A 12,091-nucleotide genomic window follows, 5' to 3' on the forward strand; every position below is an offset into this window, starting at 1 on the left:
GTGAGTATATGAAATTATTAACCTAACAAAATGTGTGTGTATGTGTGCTTACAAAAAATCCCATATAAGCGCATTAAAGCCAACTTTATTATAAAACACTCTAGTCAGTTAGTCAGCCAGTGCTATTTATTTACGATTAGTGGCACAAGTTCAGCGCAAGCTAACATGTATAGCAGAATTGCACAAAAAAAAAAGAAACTATAAATAAATACAGGCACGCATTAGCATTCGTAGTTTACTGACAGTTGCAGCAAAACCGGATTCTCATGAAAACTACTGAAACTAAAATACGAACTAAAAAAAAAAATGACAGAATAAAGTGCAAATCGCATACGAAAATGCAAATAAATGGCAGCCACTGGTCACGTGCTAGCAACAACTAACTTTAATTAATATTTTAAGCTGGTAATTTTTTTTTTCAAATTCTATTCAATTGCAGTTTAAAGTTCATTAAGCTTCGGCGAAATAAACGCCATGAGTATCAAAAAAGGCTGGCGATGCACTGAGTCGAGAGCTGTTGTCGCCCAAAGTCTGTTGCGCGATTTTATGGCGGCTGATTTTTTCGCACACACTGTAAAGTTAAGTCCAGCTTAGTGGCTGTATGAATATTACGGAGTGTTGCTAATCACTTAGCCAATCGAAAGCTGCATTTATTTATTTATTTTTTTTTTGAATGCCATTAACACTTCTGGCACATGCTTTGTGTTGATAATGCTTAGAATGATATTGAAGTGAGATAATTTAGTGTGAGTTTGGTTTAGCAATAATAAAAACAAACATTTGATGATGCAATGGAAAATAATAAGCATACACAACTGCTGAGGAGAAAAAACGGATTACATCAAATGGTTTTACTATGTATTTAGTCATTATAAAGGCAAGTTTTAAATATAAGGAAAATAAAATGTGAAAAATTAAAGTTTAAAAACAAAAATATTTTTCATGAATTTATCTAATAAAGTTTTTGAAATTTGCAATTCTATTTTTTATATTTTGACGCAGATTTTATACCTAAAACCAAAATTTTACCTTTTTTAACTTAAGCGTTTACATTCAAAAAAAATATACATTTATTTTGTCAAATTTTTCTTTGAATAGTTCGATGAATCGTTCTAATAATATTTTTTGGAATGTAAAGTAATTTTTGGGCCGGTGTGGCTGCATTCGTACTACCACTCCGTAAGACCTACATAAATAGATTCGATCCCTGGTCCGAGGAACATCTTTATTAAAAAAAACATTCTAACAGCTGTCGTCTTGCGGCAGGTAATGACAAACCTCCTCGTGTATTTCTGCATTGAGAAAGCTTTTCATAAAATTGCAGGTTACTCCATTTGTATTGTACCATCAGGACGCACACCATGCATTTTAGGAGAAGCTCGGTCAAACACAAAAGCAAAAGTGCAAGCGCCAAATATTTATTTATTTTTCTAAGAAATTTTGGTGTGTGTGGTTTTTAGTGTTAACTGGAATATTTATTCAATATTAATTTTACTCAGCTTTTGAATTTTTATGAACCCAAATTTTTATGAAACCACCTTTCAAACAAATTTTGTATAAGAATTTTTATTAAGAATATTTTTCTAAAAATTTCATTGCGATTAAATATTCTTTGAGCTACTTTTTCGTGAATTTATAATTTCTTCGTTGTTAATTTTGATTTTTTTTTTAATTTTCCAAAACATTTCTCAGAAACAGGCTTTAGAATTTTTCATACTAAAATCAACTAATTTTCTAACATTAGAGCACTACAGTTTATGTAAAAAGTGATACAAATTTTATAAAAAAATTTAAAAAAAACAAGTAAGAAAGTCTAAGTTCGGGCGGGGCCGAACATTAAATACCCGGCGCAAGTATTACATATATGCCTTTTCACCTTTCCGAAAGCTACAGCTACATGGTAAGCCGGGGTGTATCAATTTTGAATAAATTAGCGTCCTTAAATTTCGAAATATTGACGTTTCGAGCATTTCTAAAATTTACCGTTATATGAAAAGCCGTAATTTTAGTCCGATTTCAATAATTTTGAACGTTTTGCTTTTATGTGGCAAGCACAATAACCATACCGAGTTTGGTACAAATTGGTAGAACGGTTACCGATATACATATATGTGATCATAAGTGGGCGGTGCCACGCCCATTTTTCAAAATTTTATGATAAGCGTAGTTCCTGATAAAGAGTTGTTGCAAGCATCAATTTTGAACAAATTAGCTTCAATATTTACGGATTTATCGAAGATTTCGTATTTCTCCAAATTACCGTTATATGGGATGTGGGCGTGGTTATTGTCCCATTTTTAAAATTTTCGGCCATTTGGTATCCTGTACCAAGGCCAATAACTGTGCCAAGTTTGGAAGAAATCGGTGCAGCGGTTGCCAAGATATACACATGTAACACTAAGTGGGCGTGGCTACGCCCATTTTTCAAAAATTTATAATATTCTTATTTTTCGTCTAAAAGTTATTGCAAATATCAATTTTGAGTGAATAATCTTCAGTAGTTACTAAGATATCGCAGTTTTCGTATTTCTGAAAATTACCGTTATATGGGAGGTAGGCGTGGTTATTGTCCGATTTTGCCCATTTTCAATACCATCCGTCCTACGCCCGAAAGAAGTACACGTGCCAAGTTTCGTTAAGATATCTTAATTTTTACTCGTGTTATCGTGTGCACAGACGGACGGACAGACAGTCACCGCTTAATCGATTTCTCTTTTCATCCTGATCATTTATGTATACATTTGTCTATATCTATCTCGATTCGTTTTGCCTGTTACAAACAACCGTTATGTGAACAAAGTTATAATACCCTTGTGCACAAGTGCGCTCGGGTATAAAAATTGGAAGAAAATTATTTTTCAGTGGAACAATACAGATTCCTAATCAAGTTTTTGTATTTTTATTTAGTAAATACTTTTAATAAAAATTTGCTATGGCGTTTGCAAAAAATTTGTTAAAAGATCTTATTAAAAATCTTTACTTAGACTTTTGACCACAAATAGTTGTGAAAATGTTGATCGTGTTTTAATGGAATAATGGCACACCGCGGAAATATTTGTAATTTTTTTTAAATTTATAAAATTTCGAGGCGTGGATACAATCGCTGTGGTTTTTGTAAAACGAATTATCTAGAAAGTGACGCGAAAAAATTTTAGGAAGATTTTTTATTGAAAGTATAGCCCTAAAAATTTTCCTGCATTTCTGAAAAAAAAATTGTTTAATATACCTTCTATGAAATTGTTGCACTAATATTTTTCGCGACGGTGTTTTTACGTCTTTTAAAAATTTTTTTATTCAAGTATTTGATATCTCTTAATAAGCTGTAAATACTAACAAGTATAAAAATTATAAAATTTTAAATTAAAAATTTAACGTAAAATCCACCCTGTAGTCAAAAGGTACTAAATGATAGCCTCGATCAGTAGTAAACAAACAAACTCATAGCGCACATATTTAATTGTACTATTTACCTTTCAATTAGTTAAGTATGCATTTCAGCTGAGGCTGAAGCACCAACCAGTCAGTCAGCATTGGCTTGCCGTGCATACGCGACTTTTTTCACAATTATTCGCTTATTATTTGCCACTTTATTATGCAAAGCACATATGGCATACAGACGCGCAGCAGATTTCTTGACCGTTTGCTGTGAACTTTATACTACGAGTAGACTAAGATGTGGCTAATCAATAGCCGCAAACACACACTCACAGCTTTGACACTGGCAATCAACCACTTAACAACGCGCGGTGAACAATGAATTTACATTTTCCACGCTCGTCAATGCTGAGCATAGCAAGCAGCAACCAGCAACCAGCAGTCAGCTGCCTAGCTGAGGATGCGCCATGAAGTGGGGGTGGTTCAAATGATTACCAGCCAATAAGCTGACCCATCGAACGATCGATTGATTGCAAATTGCTGTCGCTGATGTGGTGACTGCTGAAAAGCGTCGCTAATCCAGCACCGCCAAAGCCCGACAAAGAGAGAACAAAGATCATTTTAATAACTAATAACTGTGAACAATTTACGTTTGTTGTGTCTGGAAACTCGAAAGGGTCATATTTTGTTTTTATTTATTTTTTTCTAGTTTTACATTAACTAGAAGGTGATTTGGTCGAATCATTTATTGCAAGTGCACGGCGAATAATTAGTAGTCAAAAGGAAAAAAAAAATCCATAAATTTCCGTATTCGTGTTATGCATCCGAGATTCTGACAGCCCTTCTAAAATTTATTGCTAAAATCCGGCTTCGTGACTTGTTCGTACCTTAGCGAGATTTTCCAATTATTTTTTATCTTTAGTAAACATTAATAAATATGCCGTTTGTGAACAATTTAAGAATAATTATTATAAAAAAAAAATAATGAAACAACTAATTAAATTTAAATTTCATTGAAACCAAAGATTTTATAGGAATTTTTATTGTAACTATGTAGGTATTGAAGAAAAATTTAAAAATTAGGAAAACAGAAAAAATGTATTTCAAAAGGAAATGAAATGAAATGAAAATTTTCGAAGTTTTCTCAGGAAATAAATTATTAAATTATATATAAAGGAAATAAAAAATGAAAAAGGGTAACATATTAAAAATTAACTTTAACTTTGCAGAAACCAAAGTATTTTTTAGAAAACACAACTATTAAAAAGTTCTTAAGAAAAAGTGGGCAAAATTAAGAAAACAAGAATCATTTCAAAAGGATGTCATGGAAAAAATCCTAAAAAATTCAAAAAAATTTGTAAAAGGAAAAAAATAGTAAACTATCACAAAAAAGTTGTAAAAATTTTGGAAAAAGTACTAAAGCATATACATACTAGATAAACTTTCAGGCGTCAAAATTCTGGAATAAACTGAGATTTTTTCACGAATAGTGCAGAATCTAAAAAATATATTTATTTTTGTTGAGAAAGAACTTCAAGAAAAGTTATACAAAAAAATATTAAAAGTTGTTATAATTAAAAACGGAAAGGACAACTTTTAGGAAAAAAGTTCTCGGAAAACAGTTAAAAAAAGTTAAGAAGAAGATGTGATAATTTTGTTTCCAAAGAAAAAATTCTGAATTTTTGGTTTTAAGTAAATTGTTTTAATTGATTACTTTTTTTAGTCAAAATAAAGAAGTAAAAACACGCCATCTTATAACTTTTTTAAACATTTTTCGGAAAAGGTTTTTAAGAAAAAAAATTATCAAAATTAAAAAGTAAAAACATGCCATCTTTAACATTTATGAACATTTGTTTGCAGAAAATTCTAGATTTTGTTTAATAATTTTTTCAATTGATTGAAAAAAAAATATTTGGATAAAAAAGTGCAGTTTTTTTACTTAGTTTTGTTTAAAAAAAACCAATTAAAATTTAAAAAATAAAAAAATGTCATCTTTAGAATTTTTAAACGAATATTTACGATTTTGAAAGAAAATAGTTTACATACTCTTTCTTCAATCCCTTAACTACTCTTTCCTTTTGTTGTTTCTCATTTGCTCACCATTTCATTGTTGTTCAGTGGTTTATGTATATAGTACTTCGAGTATCACTTGCAAAAGTCCAAAGTCTATCTATCACATCAAGCCAAGGTTAGCTTACTGCCCTTTGGTGTAACTTTTCAAAAATGTAAAGACATATTGTCAATCAACTTAGCATTGAGATCGCAATCAAGTTTTCAAAGCACCGCTATCTCTTTCGAGTTCTTTATTTTTCTTAATCTCTCGCTCGCCCTTACACATCATTGCCAGTTTTGTCTTGCCCAGAATGGTATGGTATGGCTTTGAAATTTAATATTTATCAAAGAAGCGGCAACAATAAAATTCACCTTTAAGCGGCACATCTTTGTGAGTCTCACTTCACACGTTATCTGATTACTTCCATATTCATTTATAGCGGCACAAGGTAATGAAAAACGGCTAGCGAGATTTGGTTGAAGTGTGAAAGAAGTAATGCAACAAAAATTTTCATTTACGTAATGTGCGCTGGCAACAATTTGCAACTAATTCGCGGCTGAAAACCCCACGTAGGAAAATATGCCAAAATAGAAGAGACTCTCATTGACCCTGCGATAGTGAGAGATAATGATTCGAAAGGTAAAAAAAATAATAATTTGAGTGAGTACCCTCAGCGAGTATCGGATGATATTAAAATTATTTCCAAAGACCAAAAGAACCTTCAGATATGCTAAAGGCAATACCAGCAGTCTTCTCAACCTAACCTTACCCAACCCAAAGCAAGCGTTGTTACCAAAACTTAATAAAAGAATTAACAATCGCCTGCACTAAAAACCCCCATGGAGAAAATAACTTTACAAAGCAGCAAAAGAAAAAACAATAACAAATAAATAAAGATTAAATAGCAGCAGAAAACTAAGCTTCACCGTTGTTGCACAAAAATTCCTTTCAAGCGCCAGCATTTCATTGCGCTGCTGGCTCGCGGTCTCCTGGCCACTGCGCGTTGGACAAACAATCAAACAAATTTTGCGCAAAAATTTCGCCACACTACAGCAGCACTCACTGTGCGCAGCGGTTACTAACGGTAAAACGGTAAAGTGTGCCAAATGTTATTTTTTGAACTGGACACAGGGGGGGGAGATTTTAAGGGACTAACAAAACATTTTAGCCAGCTCGCTGCCGCAAAACAACTCTGTACTGGCTTTGAGTGAGTGAGTGAGTGTTTGCGCTTGTAACCCACGCGCGATTTGGCTTAATTTGAAATTTACAGTTATTTTACTATACCCCCGACCCTTGCAAAAGCGTGATGGCATTTCTATGTATCTTCCACTGCCTTTCAATGGCGCTGAGTTCATTTATGTTGCACAGTTCTTCCACTCACTCATTCCCCTCACCCACCAACTCACGACGCTCTTCCTCCTGCATTCGCTTGGGGATTTATTTTGTTTATCTGTAATTTTGCTGGAATTTGCGATGCAGCTTAAATACGCGCCCCCTAGCGGGCGTGCAACTGACTGTGAGTGTGTGTGTGTGTGAGTGTCTGCTTGAGCGTATGTGGACCTACTAGGCGCCAACTAACTTTATTGCGGTTGGCTGTAATGTAAATGTGCTGTTTGCTGTGCTGTGTAGCTTTCAACCGAAAACTTTTCGCAAAGTCGCACAATTGTTGCAATTTCAGTGCAGTTCAGGTTCGGTTCAGTACAGGCGCTGCAATGTTCGCTCTCCATGGGCTGTTTATGTTGCGAATTGAATTTATTGTTGTTGCATTGTTTGCACACAGCGTTGCATGGTTGTACGTACCGCCGTACGCTGTACCCCCACTGGGTGTAATAAAATTTGTAAGTGGTTAGTCGGGTATTATTTACAATTTTACTATTTTACGCGATTGTGGCGTTGAAGGGTGATAATTAGGCGCTTTTAATTGTATGCATTCTATATATGTACATATGTATGTAGTTGTTTAAGCTTTAATTAGTACGAATGTACATATAGCAGTTATGTTGGCTAGTTGCGGCTTGAGGTTAGGTGGGAGCAGTTGATTAGCCAGAGCGCGTATGTGCGATTCAAAGTGTTGGTGTTTTTTTTTTTGTATTTACTGACTAACGGTTCGTTTGTAAGTCAATTAAATGAACTGTAATTATAGCCGATTTAAACGAGCTTAAATGACAGGAAAATGAACAGCTGTCCGAATAAGCCGATATTTGTGGAAGTGAGACAGATAAATTGATAACGAAAAATTCGCTCTCTCTTATGAAAACTAATTCAACAACGAAACCTTGGGGAAGTTAAATGTCTATAAAAAATCCAAATCATTAAAATATTTATCTATTTCGCTACTTAATTTAAAGTAAATATTTAAGGATGTTGGTTTCAATGTTTTTAATAGGTTTTTCTTATATATATTTATATATATGTACATTAGCACGGGTCAATTTGTATGTGAGATTTTTGCGACTATGCGCGTGTATCACAGAAGGATTACGTTTGTAATTCTAAGAAAATTTTCCGAAGAAACCATTAGTCTAAAATAAATTTGTAGTTTGCCAAATTGCGATAATAGGTTTCTTAGCATTTTGCTGTGCTGTCGTAAACAAGTGCTTAATTTTTGTATAAAAATATGCTGCTATGTTGGTATGAGGAATCCATTTCTGTACTTATCTTTTTCTGAAAATTCCACCAGAAGGCGCAACAGTGAAAATTTTCATATTTTCTTCAAAAACTATTCGCAATTCGGCAAACTCCAGATTGATTTTGGAACCATGGTTTCTTCGGTAAGTTTACTTAGAATTACTAGTAGAATTCTCCTATGCTATACGCGCAAGGTCACAAAAAAATTGACCCGCCCTAATGTACATATATGTTTTATTCAAAATATGTATCATTATCGATTAATAGTTTATTACTGCAATTATAGCACAAATTATTCACAAGTATTTTTCCAAATACATACATACATACATACAAATCGATAAAACAAATTAATCGCTATCATTTTGAACAAAAAATATCGATATCGGTCCCGATAAAAATTGTTGATAACTTTTCTGAAAAAAGGGATATCTATTGTGAAAGAATTTAAGATATTATATCTGAAAAATATGTATATCGTTTTCGAAAGAAGTATCGATGGTTCCTAAAAAAATTGTCAACATCATACAAATTACCGGTATAATTTCCGAAAAAATATCGACATCGTAATGAAAAAAATGTATCGATATTGCATATGTCTCATCATCAATTAGTCGATACCACGCCAGAAACTTCTCTGTATTATTTATGAAGTAACTTGTCGATGTCAGCCCCGAATATTAAAAAATATATTTTTTTAACTGTTTATCGATATAAATCCTGCAGAAAAAAAATATGTAATCGTTTTAAAAATAATTATCCATTTCATTCCTGACAAAATATAACGACATCATACCACTAAAGTCATACGTTATCAGTTCTAAATACAAATATCGTTATCGTTAAAAAAATCGATATCGCATCTAAAAAATGTATCGATGACAAAACAGAATTATCCTAATAGTATGACAAAAATTTATCATTTCTGTAGCAGTTATAAGTTATAAATTCGAGTTATGGTTCATTAAAATAATTATCGTTATAAAAATATATAAATATTAGGCGCTTACATGTATGGCAAATGGTTTTAATTGTGTAGCTGTTTTCATGGCAGAAGTACACTCGGAGGTTTGCCACCACATGCCGAGGGACCACCGGTAATAGAAGAATAAAGTTTGCTCTTTGGATATTGCACGCACCAGGAATCGAACCTTGCACCTAGTAGCTCTAACGGTTAGAATCTAACCCCTCGCCCACAGCGGCCGCCGATTTTGAAGAAAAGTAAAATTATACAAATCTACACTGATAAATTTTTGATAAATGACAGTTTCTAGAATCAACATTTTTATTGAAAATATTTTTTGATTTTGTTAAATTTTTTTTGTTTAGTTTTTTATGAGACTTTTATTTTTAAGTAACTTTTCGACTTTTATATTTTACAGTATTATATTTTTAGCATGTTAACTTTTTATATTTCGATTCTAAATATAGATTATTAAATCTGTAAAGAAGTATATATATATATGTATATTTGTATGTAATTAACTGGTTAGGGGTTAGAAGGTTTAAATGAGCCCACTCCCTTTGCTCTTGAAATAAATGCTGCATTGTGTGTAATAATCCAAAAAAAAATAAATCGAGAAAAACGGCTTTAAAGTTTACAGCTCCAATGATAAAAATGATGATACAGCTATGAAATCTACACAACATAGAAGACACCTCCAAACCATACCAAGCTAAGTCTGAATAATTAATTCAAATTTAATTTTTTATTATTATTTTTTTTTGTTATTATTTATGACAATGCAGCAAGGCTGTGATATGCTTTTTTAATTAAAAACGAGTAAAATTATAATTTTGTTATTAAGAAAATATGGCTATTTCTGCGCTCTATCATATCTGTAGTGCACCACATCAACTTTATAATAAAGCTCGGTTAATAATTATATAAACAGCAAAAATTTGTGATTGGACTTACATTAATTTTCTGCTTGCCTACGGATTAGCGTTCGATAATATTCTCGCACATATATATATAATATATCAAATCAACTAAGCGATGAGGAGTCGGTGAAACTAAAAAGAAAAAAGGTGGAAAGAAATAAATTAATTATTCGCATACAATGAAATGAAAGGCAAAATGTTTTTGGGTGTACTGAACAAATATTAAAAATTTATCAGCAATAATGTTCTGGAGACATTAATTATGTTGGGAGAGTGAGTGGTGACGCCATGGCAAAATAGCGACAACAAAAAATTTACCTAGGCATGGGTGGCAAAGGGGGGCGCGAACAGTTGTAATTAATCGAAATATAACAGAGTTGCGCTTCACTAATAAAAGTAATTCACATAAATTAGCTGTTGTCATAATTAATGTTGAATTATTAAACGTTAATTTGCCGCGAAATTAAAAAGGCTAAAGAAGTGGAAAACTTGGCAGACGAGATAAGATTGGGCCAGTAGACAGACGAGCTATGTATATACATATGTACATACATGCGCTGTAGAGGGTTCGTTAAAATTTATTACAATAATAATGATAATAATACAATATGAAGAGGCAGATGTAATAAAAACAACGCCTTGAGAATGTCGGAAGATGAATAGGTGCTTAAGTACTTAAGAGAGCCATATAAACCAGCGCCAACAATGATTTGCTGTCTGTTATTTTTCATTAATGCGGTTGTTGTTGGCTAGGTAATGCCTAAGTTGCTACATAACTCAATAGATGAAACAAAAACAAGAGGAGGCAGAACAACAGCAAAACGCGCCAACAGCCAGACGAAAAAAAAAATGTAGCTAGACTGTAAGCACAGCATCAGAGGCGAATGAGTGTACATATATATGTAGCAGCAAGATTTGGTTAGATTTGGGTTAAAGGAGGGGAAGCTAGATGCGTGTGCACGGCCGCAGAGAGCATAATACTTAAAGCACCCACATACATATGTATATACAGTGGCGAAAATATAAATAAGGAAGAGACATTTTAGAATTCTTCCGCTATTTTCCTTTCGTTTATTTAATGTTTATTAATTTCATATGAAAATGTAGCTCGTTATCTAACAAAAACCATGTAAGTAAAGATTTTAAACTTTGTACAAAAATTAGGAAAATTCGACAAAGTTTTATAAAAAACAATCTGAGTTTGCAGTTGTAGGCCATTCAATTTTAGTATAAGAAAGTGTAAAGTTTAAGTAGCTATTCCCAGAACTTCGGAAACATCCCTCGTAAGAACGCATGGCCGCACAGCTCTGATGGAATTTGAAGGAGCAAAAAGTCAAACTAAAAAATATAGTTAGCAATTGTACAAATTTTTCTATATTCTTACTTGCACGGAAATTGCATGAACAATAAAAACAATTTTAACCTAACTTTCAAAAAAATATTTTTAAATTATTTATTTTTTTTTAATATTTTTACTTTTCAAAAAAATATGTTGAATTTCTGAACTTTGTTTTTTTTTAATTTTGAGATCAAAGCAAGCAATAAAAAATATTTGTGGAAAAACAATTTTTAATAAAATTTTTTTTTTGAAACGCAACAACTTTGTATTGCCAAATGTGGAAGTAAAAAAAAACGAAAAAAATAAGAAAAATTCGTAAAAAGTTTCATTAAAATTTTGAGCTTTGTGTGGAAGAAAATGCGCCAACAAAAAAATGTCAAAAAACAACGGCAAGTCCAAGCTACTTTAGGCTTGCAGTTTATGATACTAAAATTTAATGGGCTACAAAACTGCGTACTCAAAAACTTCTAAAAAATTTGTTTAAGAAGTTTACAATTTTTATGAACATTTGTCAAAATTCGTCGAAGTTTTACAAATATTCTACAAAGTTTGAAATTTTGGTTTAATGTTGTTTTTACACAAAGAAAAATAGTCAAAACTTGCTAAAATGTCTCTTCCCTATTTATTTTACCGCCACCGTACATACATACATACGTATTAGTAGTAGTATGCGGTGATAAGCCGACGCATTGGAGTGCTTAAGTTCTGGCGCCCCTAAATAGGCTAAGCTGTGTTGGGTGTTTCGTAGCAGCATGTGGGCGTTAATGAGCTTATTATATTATTCATGTATGTATTTGTATAGTTTTTTTTTT

General features: G+C 32.3%; 1 long non-coding RNA gene across 1 annotated transcript in view; it reads right to left on the reverse strand.

Moving 5' to 3' along the window:
* The window catches only part of LOC118748515, a 55,956-nt gene extending 45,888 nt beyond the window's left edge, over positions 1-10,068 (reverse strand). The window contains exon 1 of the long non-coding RNA XR_004994062.1: positions 9,975-10,068. This is a non-coding gene — a long non-coding RNA (uncharacterized LOC118748515). The remainder of the gene's footprint in view (positions 1-9,974) is intronic.
* Between the last annotated feature and the right edge of the window lie 2,023 nt (positions 10,069-12,091).

This window comes from Rhagoletis pomonella, unplaced genomic scaffold (genome assembly GCF_013731165.1).
Source record: "Rhagoletis pomonella isolate Grant_MI unplaced genomic scaffold, Rhpom_1.0 Rhpom_scaffold_00013, whole genome shotgun sequence".
NCBI lineage: Eukaryota > Metazoa > Arthropoda > Insecta > Diptera > Tephritidae > Rhagoletis > Rhagoletis pomonella.